The sequence below is a fragment of the Narcine bancroftii genome, chromosome 4, assembly GCF_036971445.1.
Source record: "Narcine bancroftii isolate sNarBan1 chromosome 4, sNarBan1.hap1, whole genome shotgun sequence".
Lineage (NCBI taxonomy): Eukaryota > Metazoa > Chordata > Chondrichthyes > Torpediniformes > Narcinidae > Narcine > Narcine bancroftii.
In genome coordinates, this window is record NC_091472.1 from 120,612,220 (window position 1) to 120,626,774 (window position 14,555).

General features: G+C 42.9%; 1 long non-coding RNA gene across 5 annotated transcripts in view; it reads left to right on the plus strand.

Moving 5' to 3' along the window:
- The window catches only part of LOC138759940 (uncharacterized), a 72,248-nt gene that overhangs the window by 14,962 nt on the left and 42,731 nt on the right, over positions 1-14,555 (plus strand). For 4 of the 5 annotated variants that reach the window (XR_011355256.1, XR_011355252.1, XR_011355254.1 and 1 more), the window contains 2 exons: positions 11,183-11,350; positions 11,891-12,015. This is a non-coding gene — a long non-coding RNA (uncharacterized lncRNA). Of the gene's footprint in view, positions 1-10,271; positions 10,512-11,182; positions 11,351-11,890; positions 12,016-14,555 lie in introns of those variants that run through there. The other variant, XR_011355255.1, reaches the window with a different exon arrangement.

The window sequence follows — 14,555 nt, forward strand, 5'->3', positions numbered from 1 at the left end:
ACCCCCCCATTAACCTACACCCCCAGAATATTTTTGAAGGGTGGGAGGAAACTGGAGCCCCCAGAGAAAACCCATACAGACACAGGGAGAATGTACAAACTCCTTACACGAACCTAGGTCCGGTCCTGATTGCTGGTGCTGTAATGGCGTTGCGCTAACCGCTTCGCCAAACATGGTGCCTCAAGCTTAATGTGTCCAAGTTTTAAATGCCCCTATCCAGGTGAAAAGGCCAGCACATTAACACTATTTCATTTTCTCTACCCTCCGATTGCTCACCAGGGACAACTTCCATTTGCCAACTAACTACCCAACCTAAAGTTTAAGTTTATTTGTTACAAAATAGCTAGTATAGTGAGAAGAGTTGTTCTGCAAGAAAGTCAACAGGTTATCGCTAACATTCATACAGCCATGTGAAGAGCACAACTTACAGAGTGTAGGATTCCAAAGAAAAGGAAGGTTAATTAGTACCAAGCAAGGGCAGCATGGGAGCACTGTTGTGGGGTTCATTCGGAAGCCTGATGACTGCAGGGAATAAACTCTCTTTAAGCCTGTTGGCCTTCTCCCTAATGGAAGGAGGGAAAAAAAAGAATGTGCCTGGGATGTGATGGGTTCTTCACTGGGGTCTCCCTTCCCATTCTCCCTCCCCCCCCCCACATCATGATTTACCAAGATTGTTGTCTGAAGAGGGCTCGCAAAATCATGAGGAATTCTATCACTTCACACTAGAATGTCTTCCAGCTACTCCCATTGGGAAAGAGATACAGCTTCTTCCCACGGGCAGTGTGTAGTGTGGATTGTGGAGGGTCATATGGCCTCTGTCTGGAACCTGGTGGGAGAGTGGATTGAGAGGATAATGAGGCCTCTCTGCTAGAATCTGGTGGGAATGTGGATTGTGGAGAGTCATGAGACATCTCTGGCTGGAGCCTAGTCGGAAGTCATCTCACCTGCCAATTGAGGCTGATGTACGAATGATCCTCTCAGGTCATGTGGATGTATCTTGCATTGAAAAAGCCAATCATGTGCACTGTCTGCTCTCTGTTTGCTGCTACTGTATGGAGATCATCACTGAACTCCAGGCTGCAGGCCATGGGCAGTTCCAGAGGGCCGAATGTAATGGGCCCATCCAGGATCCTGAGCCGTGGGCATTGCTGGAGTCCATGTTCATTTGTATACTTATTAGTTATAATTAATTTATTGTTTGTTAGTGTGCCGTGGCTGCTGGAGATAGAGAGGGTTGATGATACCATGTGTTTAACCCTTGCATTCCCAGTCGAGAGAAGAGAATGTTTAGCAGTGATTTATTCACACCCAATGTGTATTATTACTGTGGATGTGTTCATTAGTTGCAACCTTTCCTGAACTCCAAGCTCTGAGCCACGGGCAGCTCTGGAGGCTGACTCAATGGTCCCATCCCGATCCTGAGTAGTGACAACACTGGAGATCAGGTTCATGTGGTATACCATGCTTGTGCATGACGGGTGCTGAAGAAGTAAAACTCTTGTTTCTGGGTATACCATGCTTGTGGGTGGTAGGTGGTGAAGAAGTCAAACCCCTGTTTCTTGGTATACAATGCCCGTGTGCTGTGCACATAAGTTTGTTTGAGTGTGTGCCCTTTTGTGAATTCCCCTATGCATAAATAAAGCCCACTGTTTGTTGATAATGTGTCCAGCTTTGATTCTCTTTGAAACTATCGAACCTATTCTTGAACACACAGCAAGACTGCTGAACAACGAATGAAATGCTCTGAGACTCTACTATTTATTAAACAATATTTATTTATTTTTATATATGTACAGTATATTCTCATGGCATATGTAGCTTTTGTCTGTATGTGTGTTATGTCTATGCATGTTTTTGCAGCAAGGACTGGTGAATGCTGTTTTGTCAGATTGTACTTGTACAATCGCATGATAAATAAACTTGGCCAGTGTGCTGGCCACCCTTCCTCAGCACCAGGGGATGTGGATGGGAGTCCAAGGAGAGGAGGGAAGTTTGGTCCCTATCCTTCTCAGTCCTTCTTATCCATAACTCTGTCTAAATACCATTTGAGCCCACTTCTACAGTTTCCTCTGGCAGCTTGTTCCAGATACGGACTACTTTCTGAGTGAAAGAGTTGCTCCTCTAATCCAGTTTAAACTACTCCCCTCTCACCTTTAACATATGCATTCTAAATCTGGGATGGTCTACCATGTGATAAAGACCACGAGATTTCACTTTATCCATGCCCCTTGAAATTTTATAAACCTCTGTTTCTTTTGCTCTAGTCAGGGAATAAAACCTCAGTCCTAACCGTCTCTCCCCATAACTCAAGCCCAGCCACATCCTGATGTGGTAACATAAGGAATTAAATTGACAATAAGGAAGTGTTAGAACATTGTTGGAAACAAAAGAGGTGAGGAAGGATCCTTATGAAATAACACAAGCATGGAAAGATCCTTTTGCTATGACCAGATGATCAATTACAGTAGGGCAATAAATGGCGACCTTGCCAGAAATAACCTCATCCTGCATAAGAATTGCAGTGATTTTAATCACCAGTAGAAATGCTAACTGCCAAATTCAAAATAAAATGGAAATTGTCCTCTTTAGAAATGTAGGGTCTAGCCAGGATTTGCATTAGCCCCTTAACGAAGCCACAAACGCAATTCTTCTTAACCATTTACTGAGCAGCTTTTAAATATAGTCCATTGGGAAATTATACCTCTATGAGACATTCAGGAACTATGGAGAGTGTGTGAATGAGCTCAGGGGGAGGTAAAACACAGATATCATGACAGATCAGGCTGTCCAGCCCTACCAACCACAAAAGGGAATAGAGTACTGCAGCTAAATTCCCTAGGGAATTTTTGTTAGATGTGGGGGTGAATGGCATGGTGTGAATGCATGGGAGTGTGAAAGTCACTACCCATAAAAATCAGATCTTCATCCAAGCCCTGTCTTTTTCTTCCACTGATGCTGCTCAGCTCGCTGAGTCTCTCCAGCAGGTTGCGTTTAGGCCAGTCTACTTGAGTGTAGATGGTGTGTAGACGAGGTAGAGTGGTGGCTATCGCCAGCCTTATTCCTTGGAGCATCAGAGAGTGAGGGGAGATTTGACAGAGGTATGCAAAATTATGAGGGAATAGATAGAGTAAATGCGAGCAAGCTTTTTCCACTGAGGTTGAGCGAGACAAGAACGAGAAGACAGCAGATTCTCCATATTAAGGATGAAAGGTGAGATGTTTAGGGGGAACTTCTTGCTGCAGAATGTGGTGGAATGAGCAGCGAAGAGGTGGTGAATGCAGGTTTGATTGCAACATCTAAGAAAAGATTGGATTGATACATGGATGGGAGGGGTATGGAGAGGTATGGTCCAGGTAAAGATCAGTGGGACGAGGCAGAATAATAGATTAGATGGGCTGAAGGTCCTGTTTCTGTGCTATAGTGTTCTATGGTTCTAAGTAACTATAATTTAACCAATATTACGCATCCTTTTATATATACAATCAGATGATAATAACATTGAACTTGAACTTCTTCCTGTTGCGACTCACTTCCAAGGACAGATTTTATTACCTTTGAAAAGGTAGCAATGAAAACTTCCCATTGTGGGAGCTTGCTGTGCACATATTTCCTATATCCTTCCCCCATCTCACTGAAGCTGCCAACACATTAAATGGTCCATCCCTCCCCAGTCACACTTTCATCTCCACCTCCACCACCCACCCCCCCCCCTCCCCTTCAGTCGGGCAGAAGAAAATGAGTTTGAAAACACCAAACTCCAGATTCCAGGACAGTTTCTTTCCTGCTGTTAGCAGACTTAAATGGCTCTCTCACTGGCAAAAGGTGATATACTTGCATTGTTTTGAACTGCACTTTCTTCTATACCTTGCAGTTTTGTTTATGTGTGCATTTATTTGTTTAATACTGCACTATCTGCTGTTTAAGTTAATTTGACACATTCTTCATACAATGAGAAGTTCTGTGGGCAGACAATGAGCTGACTTGCTTGAATAGCACATCAAACAGAGCTTTTTAACTGCTTCTCAGCAATAAACAATTCAATTCAATACATTATAGCAAATGACTTCAAATTGCCTCTCAGCTACTTGAGCCAGTGAAAAGCTCAGTTTTACTATCAGTACAAACACTCCTTACACCACCTTGCGCCTTAATGGTTGTGGGTTACAGCTAAATATCCTTAATTAGAAGAACCTCTTTTTAATTCCATAAACAGGACCAGCATTTGAAAAGGAATAATTTATAGGGCAGTGGAGGAGAGTGCAAGGAATGGACTGACAAGGCTGATCTACAGAGCTGCCACCGATTTGATAAACTACAAGGCTAGATTCTATATTGTAACATGACGGAACAATATTAACTTAAAACTCTTTCCTGAGTTCTTGGAATGGGAAGAGTTGTCAGAACAGACTGAATTTGTATGAAAAGGTTAAAACTCCAATTGCAGACACGAGCATTTCCTTTTAATGATCCTTGTCTCTGTTTCCAAGGCAACTGTTGTATTAATACTAGTGAAGTGTCAGAAGAGCAGAGTCTATTATCCCTGCCTGCGTGTGAATGGTGATTCCCTAACCCCACCCCCACCAGCCCCAAGGATTGAACCACCCTCCCTACTCATGAATAATACAGCACTCCAATTATTAATTTTCTGCATTTGTAATCACAGAAGGAATGAGAGTTGACAGATTCAGTGGCACCTACACAGCTGCTGCAGGACCCATATTTGTAAAATCTACAAAGCAACAAAACCAACATTTACAGACTTTTTTTTAGGAAGGAAACAGTAATTTTCAAAGGGGAAGTGAAATTTCAACATCTTATTGACCAGCTTGTTTGTTTTTCAAAGGAATGAGTACTATCTCTGTTAAAATGAGGAACCAAGACTCAAGGGACCTGCTGTTTGAGTGACATTATTAAGCTTTGAATTCACTCGGTGCCCTCATTTTGTGCGCGTATTTAGGAATGAAACATGTTGCCCATGTTGGATCTGGAACTCGTACAGGAGTGGCTGCAGGAGTGCTGGTGGGGAATTCATGGACAGTCAGTGTCTCTGAAGGGACTCTGTTTTGCTCCTCTGTCTATTATTGTTAGGGGCACCGGACATTGCTCATGGAGACTATTTGTGGGTCAGGCAGCATCCATTTAGGCACACTCAGAGCAGAGGTAGGATTCTGATCCAATACTGTTCATATTAAAAAAAATCACATGTGCTTGAGGTGGGGAAGGGGATGCAATGGAAGTTTTTTAAAAAACCTTCTACATAGACACATAAATTATGCAGGGTAGATCTACCAGCAGTAAGGCAAGAAAGTCTGCAGGGATTGTGGTAAAAGCACACAGAAATGCTGGAGAAATTCAGCACAAAATGTAAGATTCATAGGAGGTAAAGATATACTTCCTTGACGAAGGTTGGTTATATACCTTTGTCTCCGATGGACACTGGGAGGTGTGCTGAATTTCTCCAGCATTTTTATGTATTTATTCATATACAAGCAGTGTTTTTTGTTTAATTGGGGCATCAAGTTTGACACAGAAATATGGGCCAAAGGGTCTGTTCCTGTCTTATATTCTGTGAACTCAGCAGGTCAGACTGCATCCATGAAGAGAAGTGATGTAGTGGATTGGCTGGGCCAGAGAGCCTGTTTTTATCCTGGATGCACTACCTGTAACATGGTAGTTAATTCTTGCACAGGATGCTGAGATAAACAGTAACTGATGCGCCAGTGATGCTGGTTGAAGGGTAAGTATTGGCTTGCACCCTCGGGGTGGGGGAACAGCCCTTGTCCTTCTGCTTGCCGTTGTCCAGTGGGTTTAATGTCTGACTTTAAAACATTGGCTCTGAACCGTGTGGCACTCCCTCAGCACTGCATTGAATTCCATGTCTCTCTGGAACAGCCACTTTAACTGAGAGCACATGAACATGCAGAACAGGTGAACGGTGTGCACTGTGCTGGCTTTGGTGGTCGTGTCTTAATTTAGTTAATCACACATGTTGCTGCGTTGGACTCTGCTGCCTGTCCTATGTCCAGATGATGGGCTCCAGCCCAAACTGTTGACCATTCTTTTTTCCCATTGATGCTGTTCTACCCGCTGAGTTCCTCCAGCAGATAGCATTTAGCTTCTGATTCCAGTATCTCCTGTGTGTCCACCTTTTCTGCTGCAGCTGCTTTGTTATGGGGATTTCCCCATCATATTTTACACATTTCTGGTCCGAGGGTCTCTCTATCAAAGCACTGGGTGAACTTCAAGAGTATTTTCTTGAAGCCTCCCGGGGGATCAGCGGTAGCGGTTGTTGGTCTCAGTGATCGGCAGCGGCCAGCATTTTTTTGGTGAGAATTAAACGCTATTTTAATGCTTAAAAAGCCTTCCCTTGTTGTTGTTTAAACATTAGCTATAAGTAGCTGTTGCTACTGGCCTATTTTTTAAAAATGACCAGTTCTCCAAAATAGGCCCAGTCCAGACCATTTCAGATAATCGGAGTTGTACTGTACTTGGAAATGTCCTCAAATTAAGCAAGATGCTATTACAGGAAGGTCTGTATTATGAAGAAGCTTGTGGCAGATCAGGTGTAATTTCACATGCAACACCCCCCCCCACACGCACACTCACACACATTAACACACACACACACACACACACACACACACACACACACACACACACACACACACACACACTCTCTCATATATATAAATCCTTCACACATGGTGTACATCTGATTCTGTAAGATATCGATGTGGAAAATTAAGTACAGCAGTTAGCCAACCAGATCATATTACAAAGCTACTTCATATTAATAGAAAGTTTGTGTTGTTTTGTCACTATGGAAAGAAAAGACATTTTGCAGTTTTGCACTACTTTATATATGTGTGTATATTTGTTCATTTGTAATTTTATATATTCATGATTTTTGCATGTGTTTATGTTGACATTTTAATGTTACAGGTTTGTCCTGCTTTTATTCTCATATGAATGTTCAAACAATGATGCATTTGGGAGCGCATATAATATATATCTAGTGGTGTGTGCATGTGACCCTGTGTTCACTCATGTGAGTGCATAAGCACATAAGGTCTTTAGCCTTCATTCAATGTGTATGTGTCTGATTTATGTGTGTGAAGGTGTGTATGATTTCATGTATGCATGTGAGTAGCATGTATCTGTAGTTCTCTCCATGAATTTTTGTGTATGTGTCCATATGTGTGTGTTTGGTGAGGGTGCATTCTTATGTGCAAGCATGTTTGTGTGATTGGACATGTGTGTTTCTCGCTAGAAACATGCACACATGTGGATGCATGAATACATGCATGTGTGAGTGTGTGGGTAATTACATGTGTGTGTGTGTATGTAGTATGTCCATTTTTGCAGCTTGCGAGTAAAAATATATGTTTGTGAATGGACACAATTCAACCTATCTGTGTCTGTGTATGAACATACTTGTATTTGTGCGTCAGTATTCATATTTATGAGTGTGTATGCATTTGTGTGGTGAATGTGTGGTTGTAGATGTGAATGTATGTGTGAGGTGTGAGAGCATTTTGTGTGAGTGTGTGGGTGTACATGTAAGTATATTTGTGAGAATGTGTATGAGCATGTGTGTGAGAACATATGAGTGTGTGAGCTTGTGTGTGCCAGTGTGAGAGTGTGTGTGTGTGCGTACAGGTGCGTTTGTGTGAGAGAGTGTGTGCGTGTGCATGTGTGTGTTTGTGTGTGAGAGAGAGAGTGTGTGTGTGTGTGTGTGTGTGTGTGTGTGTGTGTGTGTGTGTGTGTGTGTGTGTGAGAGAGAGAGAGAGGTGAGTGTGAGCTATAGCAGCAGGTCAGCTCTGGTTGACAGTTCCGAAGAGAGATCAGGCCCTGGAGTTTTGCCTTGGCAGTGTTGACACATTCTTCCAGAATCAAAGCCATTCAGTGCGGTGGCGGAGTACAGACTTGTTTACATGACTTGGGTCAGGGAACAGGCACCAACATGGCACGCTGTGAGTCATGTGACTCTGAACCCCTCCCCCGCTGCGGCGTGTAGTGCCTGGAGAATGGCACTACATTAACACTACTCCTTTTATGATGCTGGTGCTTTGATCCCAGTTTGGGCGGGCTGCAATCTGAAGACACCAGTGCATTGCTATGGCAACTGGCCAGCTCGTGGTGCATGATGAAGGGGAAAGTCCACATGGTTTGAGTGTGCTGGGGAAGCATTTATAGCACTCACTGACGTGGCTACTGAAGCCCAGTGTAACAGTCTGCCTCTGCTGGTGGAGCAGGAACCGTGAGCACCACGTGGTGGGCTGTGATTTGGCATGGATTACTGTTCCCAAACCCCATGCCTTCTGCTCCGCCACCATGCGCTGATCTTCTACCAACTGGCAATTAGACAGAGCATTTGTCCCTCTCCAGGGGTTGAGCATAGCCCGGTAATTCACTCTGTCCCTCTCAGTCCGCGCGGGGAGGGGGTGGGGGGGAGTGTGATGGACATTGTCTCCGTTACATCAGCAAATTAAAATAACTGAAAAGGGGGAGAGGAGGGGGGGAGAGAAAGAGCGAGAGAGAGGGGGGAATGAAAGAATGAGAGGGGTGGGAGAGATGAGGGTTAAAGGAGGGCAGGAAGAGAAAGGGGGGGAGAAGGAGTGAGGGGAGAGATGAGAGGAAAGGGAGAGGGAGTGCAACAAAGTGTGGGAGAGAGAGAAAAAAGAGAGAGAGAGAGAGAGAGAAAAAGAGAATGGGATAATGACTGATGTAAGGGCTGGATGTAGTTCAGAATAAAATGCTCCTGTCTTGGCCTTTTCTCAAAGGCTGCCCCAAGACAGAAACCATTAGCAAGGTCAGGGAGAGTTTAGGGCAAAACACATGCCAGTTAACTCTTTAGTGGTCTCCTGTTAACAACGAGTCTTGACGAGGTCCAGCCTCACAAGCTGAGGTGGCAGAAATACAGAAGTTGCATTTGGAGTCAGTTTGTGAACATTGTTCCCTCCAACCCACCCCACCCCACCTTTGATCTGGGACCCCTCAACAAGATGCAGCGACAAGCAGGATAATTTAAACATTAACCATATGAAATTCTCTGCCTCAGTACTTCAGTAGTGCAGTTGCTTGTAATGTAAAGAAACGGGGTAGCCAATTTAAATAGCAATATCCCATAAACAGAAGACACTGAGGGATAGATAATGACCAGGAGTCTAAGGGAAAACTTTCAAGATATTACCGTATATTTCGGCAGATAAGGCGACTCTTGAAGCACACCTATTTTATTACATGACAATAAAGGAATCCGGAATCTTGAGGTTGATTCATTGTAACCGTTGTGAAATAGTTCTTTCCCCACAGGCTGTTTGATTGACGAACAGTCTCCTGTAACCGAGTACATCATCCCAAATATTTATATATATTTTATTTTATATTATAGTTGTAGGAATATGTATTGTATGTATTATGTGTGTATGTGTGTGTACTGTCCTCTGGAGAAACACTGTTTTATTTGGTTGTACAGTCAAAAGACAAAGTTGAATGTGAACTTGAACAAGTTAATAGACATGTGCACTAGGCTACTAGGCTGTATTTAAATTGGAACTGTTGTAAAGTTCACAAAGTTTACAAGCATCAGCGGAATCCTGAATTATAATCGCTAAACATAACCAACAAACACTTGCTATTTTAAACTAACAGATAGTCTTAAGATTTCTTCCCCATCCCACTCACAATGACTTCCTACATACTGGTATGGCTGTAGTAAGCAAGAATTTCCATCATCTCTACATTGTTCTTCTGTGCATGACAATGACCTCTCATTCTCCTCATGCAACCAGAGACCTGTTTGCTTCATGTCTTCCTCTAAAATGAAGAGACGTGTAACTCTGCCTTGATTTCCATCTCTGAAACAGTGACCAATGCACCATTGACTCAACCATTTCTGCTGCTGAAATCTTCGCACATAACCTTGCTATCTCAAAACCAGATTTTTCCCATCCAATCCTGACTGAGATTCCTCATTCTACTCCTCAAGATGCTGAGATCATCCACTGCTTTGAAGACCATGGCCTATCATACTTCCTGTGTTACTCCCAATTAAAATAAACATCTAGAAATGTTATCCTTCCTTTCAAATCACCCAAGGCTTCAAGCTCTCCTGCAATCTCCTGAATCTGTCTTCTTTCACCCTGAATAAATTCACCACCACTGGTGTCCATGCCTTCATCTACCTATGCCCCAAGCTCTGGAAGTTGCTTGCCAAACATCTCTGTCTTTCTATCATCCTCTATGAGACTCCTAGAAACCTCTTCTTCAACCAAGATTTGCCCACTTGTCTTAATATCTCCTTGTGTTCCTCGGTGTCAGGTTATGAGCATCTGTACATTGCATTTACTTATATGGCAATTAAACTCTCATTCATACATCCTGTGAAATGTAGGACACTTTCTCTGTTAGAGATGACATATGAATGAAAATCATTGTGGTTCTATGGAAATAATGACGAGAAGACCCTACTGATGGGATGATTTCATGTGGAGCGTAAACCAGCAGAGGTGAGTAGGGCAGAATGGCCTATTTCTATGCTGTAAATTCCAAGAATACTTCATCCACCGAGAAAAAAGAAAATTGGGCCTATTGCCATATTGATGCCAATCAAACCAATAACTAACCTCTTGACCTTCTTCAGGTCTTTCATGAAACATATAGCCCCTCAGCTTGTCTTGGCCATAGATCTGTTCCAGAGGTTTCATGTGGCTCTGATGAACACTTAGGTAGTCAAATTGAGTTTTAATGTGGCTTGTCAGTGAATTAATGAAGGAACTAGAAGTTGAAAGGGCTCCCACACTACAAGCTGAGAACTGCAGGAAACTGAAAGATCAACAATTATATCGTCAGGGGTTGGAGATCTATGCAGTCTTGAAGGTTGTTAGTCCAGGTGGATGATGATCTTTTTCTACAGATCTTATCATTTTATTCTGTGGCATGTTAATACCTATTGGTGGACATCAGGTCTATGATTTCTAGAGACTAAGTTTGAAGAAAATAATTACATTTTTTGAAGGGCCCATACATTGGCTCCTTGGCCCACTCTCATCCCAACAGTGTGGCACAGCCCTCCAGCGTGGCACTGGAGCATATAGAACAATGGTTCTGGAGTTAATCCCGGTTCTGTTCTGGGAGATGTCAACCAGATGGATCGTAATTGTTGGCATTGCCATTCCAGGAAGTGGTGGATGGAAGGAACTGTGCTCCTGATCACCATCTCAGAGTTGCCAGCTCTGCAACAGTGAGACGCCTGCCACCGCTGAGTCACAACCCTTCTCGGGGGACCTGAGCTTGAGTTCCACTCTTAAACGGAGCGCTGAGGGAGTGCGTCATTGCCATCTTCCAGGTGGGAAATGAAAAGATCATACAGCAATTGTTCAAAGGAGAAGAGAGGGGAACCCCTCTTGATGTGACCAATATCTTTGCTTTGACCAATGTTAGCTTTGCATCGTTTTATTGGGAATCAGGAGTAATTCTACTTGTCATTCCCCTTGAACATCTTTAAAACAATCAGAGCTTCATAACCACTCCACTGGTATACACATGTAATTTATTTCAGCGATCCACCTATCTCTACACTGCTAGATAACGGCCATGGGCAGAATTCTACCAGATTGCGATGCTCCCCATTGCTCACTAGCCCACTCATTTACACATTTGGACTGATACATGGATAGCAAAGGTTTAAAGGCATATGGGCCAATTGCAGGCAGGTGGGACTAGGGGAGGTGGACAGGTTGGGTCGAAGGTCCTATTTTCAACCTGTAAGAATCCATGACAAAGGCTGAGACAAGAGCACAAAGCTGTCGCTGCACTGAGGGAGTGCTACCCTGTCAGAGACATCCTCTTTCAGATGAGCTGATAACCAAAGCTCTTTCTATTCCAGGAGAAGAAAATGAACATGAAAGGCAGGGAAGCTCTTGCCAATACCCTGGACCATATTTATCGCTTAATAATCAAAGATTGCCTGAAGATGGGCTTTTAATTTATTCACAGAGTGTGAATGTTGTGGTAAGTCCATCTTTAATTACTTCCTACAAATACATTGGACCACTTCTGGAGCAGTTAAGAGTGAAATACAGTAAAATCCCCGCTATTTGGAATTTAAGCAACTCACAATTTCAAGCAACTGGTTAAAAAAAATTGCAGGAAATAAATAGGTTAAAATATACGGAAATTTATAATTGCCCACCCCCAACCCTTGTGGTCAGTTCATCAATCACGCAACACTCATTCTCAAGCAACCAGAGAATTCACTTATCCAGCATCTACCAATCCCCTGGCAGAGGTGCTGGATACTCCATATGTATATATTTAAAGTCACTCACAAGCCAGACTGGTCAGGAAGGCAGATTTCCTTCAAAACAATTTAATGATGAGTTTTTAAAATAACAATTCATCATTACTCCTTCTGAAACTAGATTTCTCTTCTCTTTGTGACTTGAATTTTATTTAATTTTAACAATACAGCCCAGTAGAAGGCTCTTCTGGCTCATGAAGCCCATGTCTTCCAATGACACCCAATTAACCTACCAACCCTATACTTTCTAGGGTGCAGCATGGTTAGTGTAGTACTTAATGTAATGCTATTACAGCGGCAGTGACCCAGTTTCAATTACGGTGCTGTCTATAAGGAGTTTTTACGTTCTCCCTGTATTTGCTTGGTTTTCCCAAGGTTCTCCAGTTTCCTTCCACCCTCCAAAATGTACAGAGTTAGCAGGTTGATTTGTTACTTTTGTGTATTTGGGCAGTGTGGGCTTGTGGGCCGGAAGGGTCTGTTACCATGTTGTATCTCTAAATTAAATATTAAATAGAAACTGGAGAACCCAGAGGGAGCCCATGTGGATACAGGAAAACTATCAGCACCAGATTGGAACCTAGGTCACTACACTGTAAAACTCACACACATCACCCTGACTTAAAGTGTATCTTCACCTTCTCAACATGCCCTGATACTGGAAAAAAGAGAAAAACTCGCAAGCTGACAAGCTCATCATTCTAGATCAATTAACCCCATTGTCAGGCATCGTGTTCTCACGTTACTGTTGCTGGGTGTATGATGCACAATTCAGCTGTAATGCCTCAGGTATAGTTGTTCCTTGGATTCAGATGTGCTTTCTAATGTCTGCAAATCCTTTTGGAATATCTTGAAATTAGCAGCGGAGGTGCACGCACATGTTCACAAGATCACGTTAAAGGAGCAGAAGCAGGCCACTAGGCCCATCGAGTCTGTTCTGTGACTCTACCCTAAGCTAAATTATGCTCACACCTAGTTCCAATTTCTAGCCTTTCCCTCATATCCCTTGATACCTTACTAATGAGATACTTGTCCATTTCCTGCTTAAATACTCCCAGTGATCTGGCCTCCACTGTTTTGTGCGGCAGTGAGTTCCACAGATTCACGACCCTCTGGCTAAAGGAGTTTTTCCTCCTCTCCATTTTAATTGAATAGCTTCTAATTTTAAGACTATGACCCCTTGTCCTCAATTCACCCATGGGAAACATCTTATCCACATTCACTCTGTCAAAACCTTACAATATTCGAAACATCTCTATGAGATTCCCCCCCTCATTCTTCTATACTCCAACGAATACAACCCATCAAACCCTCCCCATACGCCAGCCCCTGCATTCCAGGAATCGTCCTCGTAAATCTCCTCTGCACCCTCTCCAACAACATCACATCTTTTCTAAGATAGGAGGCCCAAACTGTACACAGTACTCTAGATGGGGTCTCACCAGTGCCCCATAGAGTCTCATTAACAGCTCTCTACTCTATACCTCTTGAAATGAATGCTAGCATAGCATTTGCTTTCTTCACTACCAATCCCACTTGGGCATTAACTTATAGATGTCTCTGCACAAGGACGTCCAGGTCTCTTTGCATCTCTGAGGATTGAATTTTCTCCCAGCCTGTTTATTTCCACTGCCAAAATGTAGAACCAAACACTTCTCAACATTATATTTCATCAGCCATAATTTTGCCCAGTCTCCCAATCTGTCTATATCCCTCTGCAATTTTACAGTTTTTTCAACAGTTCTTGCTCCGCCACCTATCTTAGTATCATCTGCAAATTTGCCCACAAAACCATTCATTCCACAATCCAAATTATTAATATAAATTGCAAACAGCAGCGGCCCCAAGACCGACATCTGCGGAACACCGCTTGTTACAGGCAGCCAACCTGAATGGGATTCCTTCATTTCAACCCTTTGCTTTCTGCCTATCAGCCAATTTTCTATTAATTCCATGGGCCCTCATCTTATTTAGCAGCCTAACATGCGGCACCTTATCGAAAGCTTTTTGAAAATCCAAATATTCAATACCCTTTGTCCATCCGACCTGAGATTTCTTCAAAAAACTCGAATAGGTTAATCAGGCATTATCTACCCTTTTAAAAACCATGCTGACTAGGACTAATCCTGTCATGCAATTCCAGGTATTTCATAACTTCATCCTTGAGGATTGACTCTAATATCTTACCAACCACTGACGTCAGATTTATAGGTCTATATTTCCTTTTTTCTGTTTCCCACCTTTCTTGTACAAT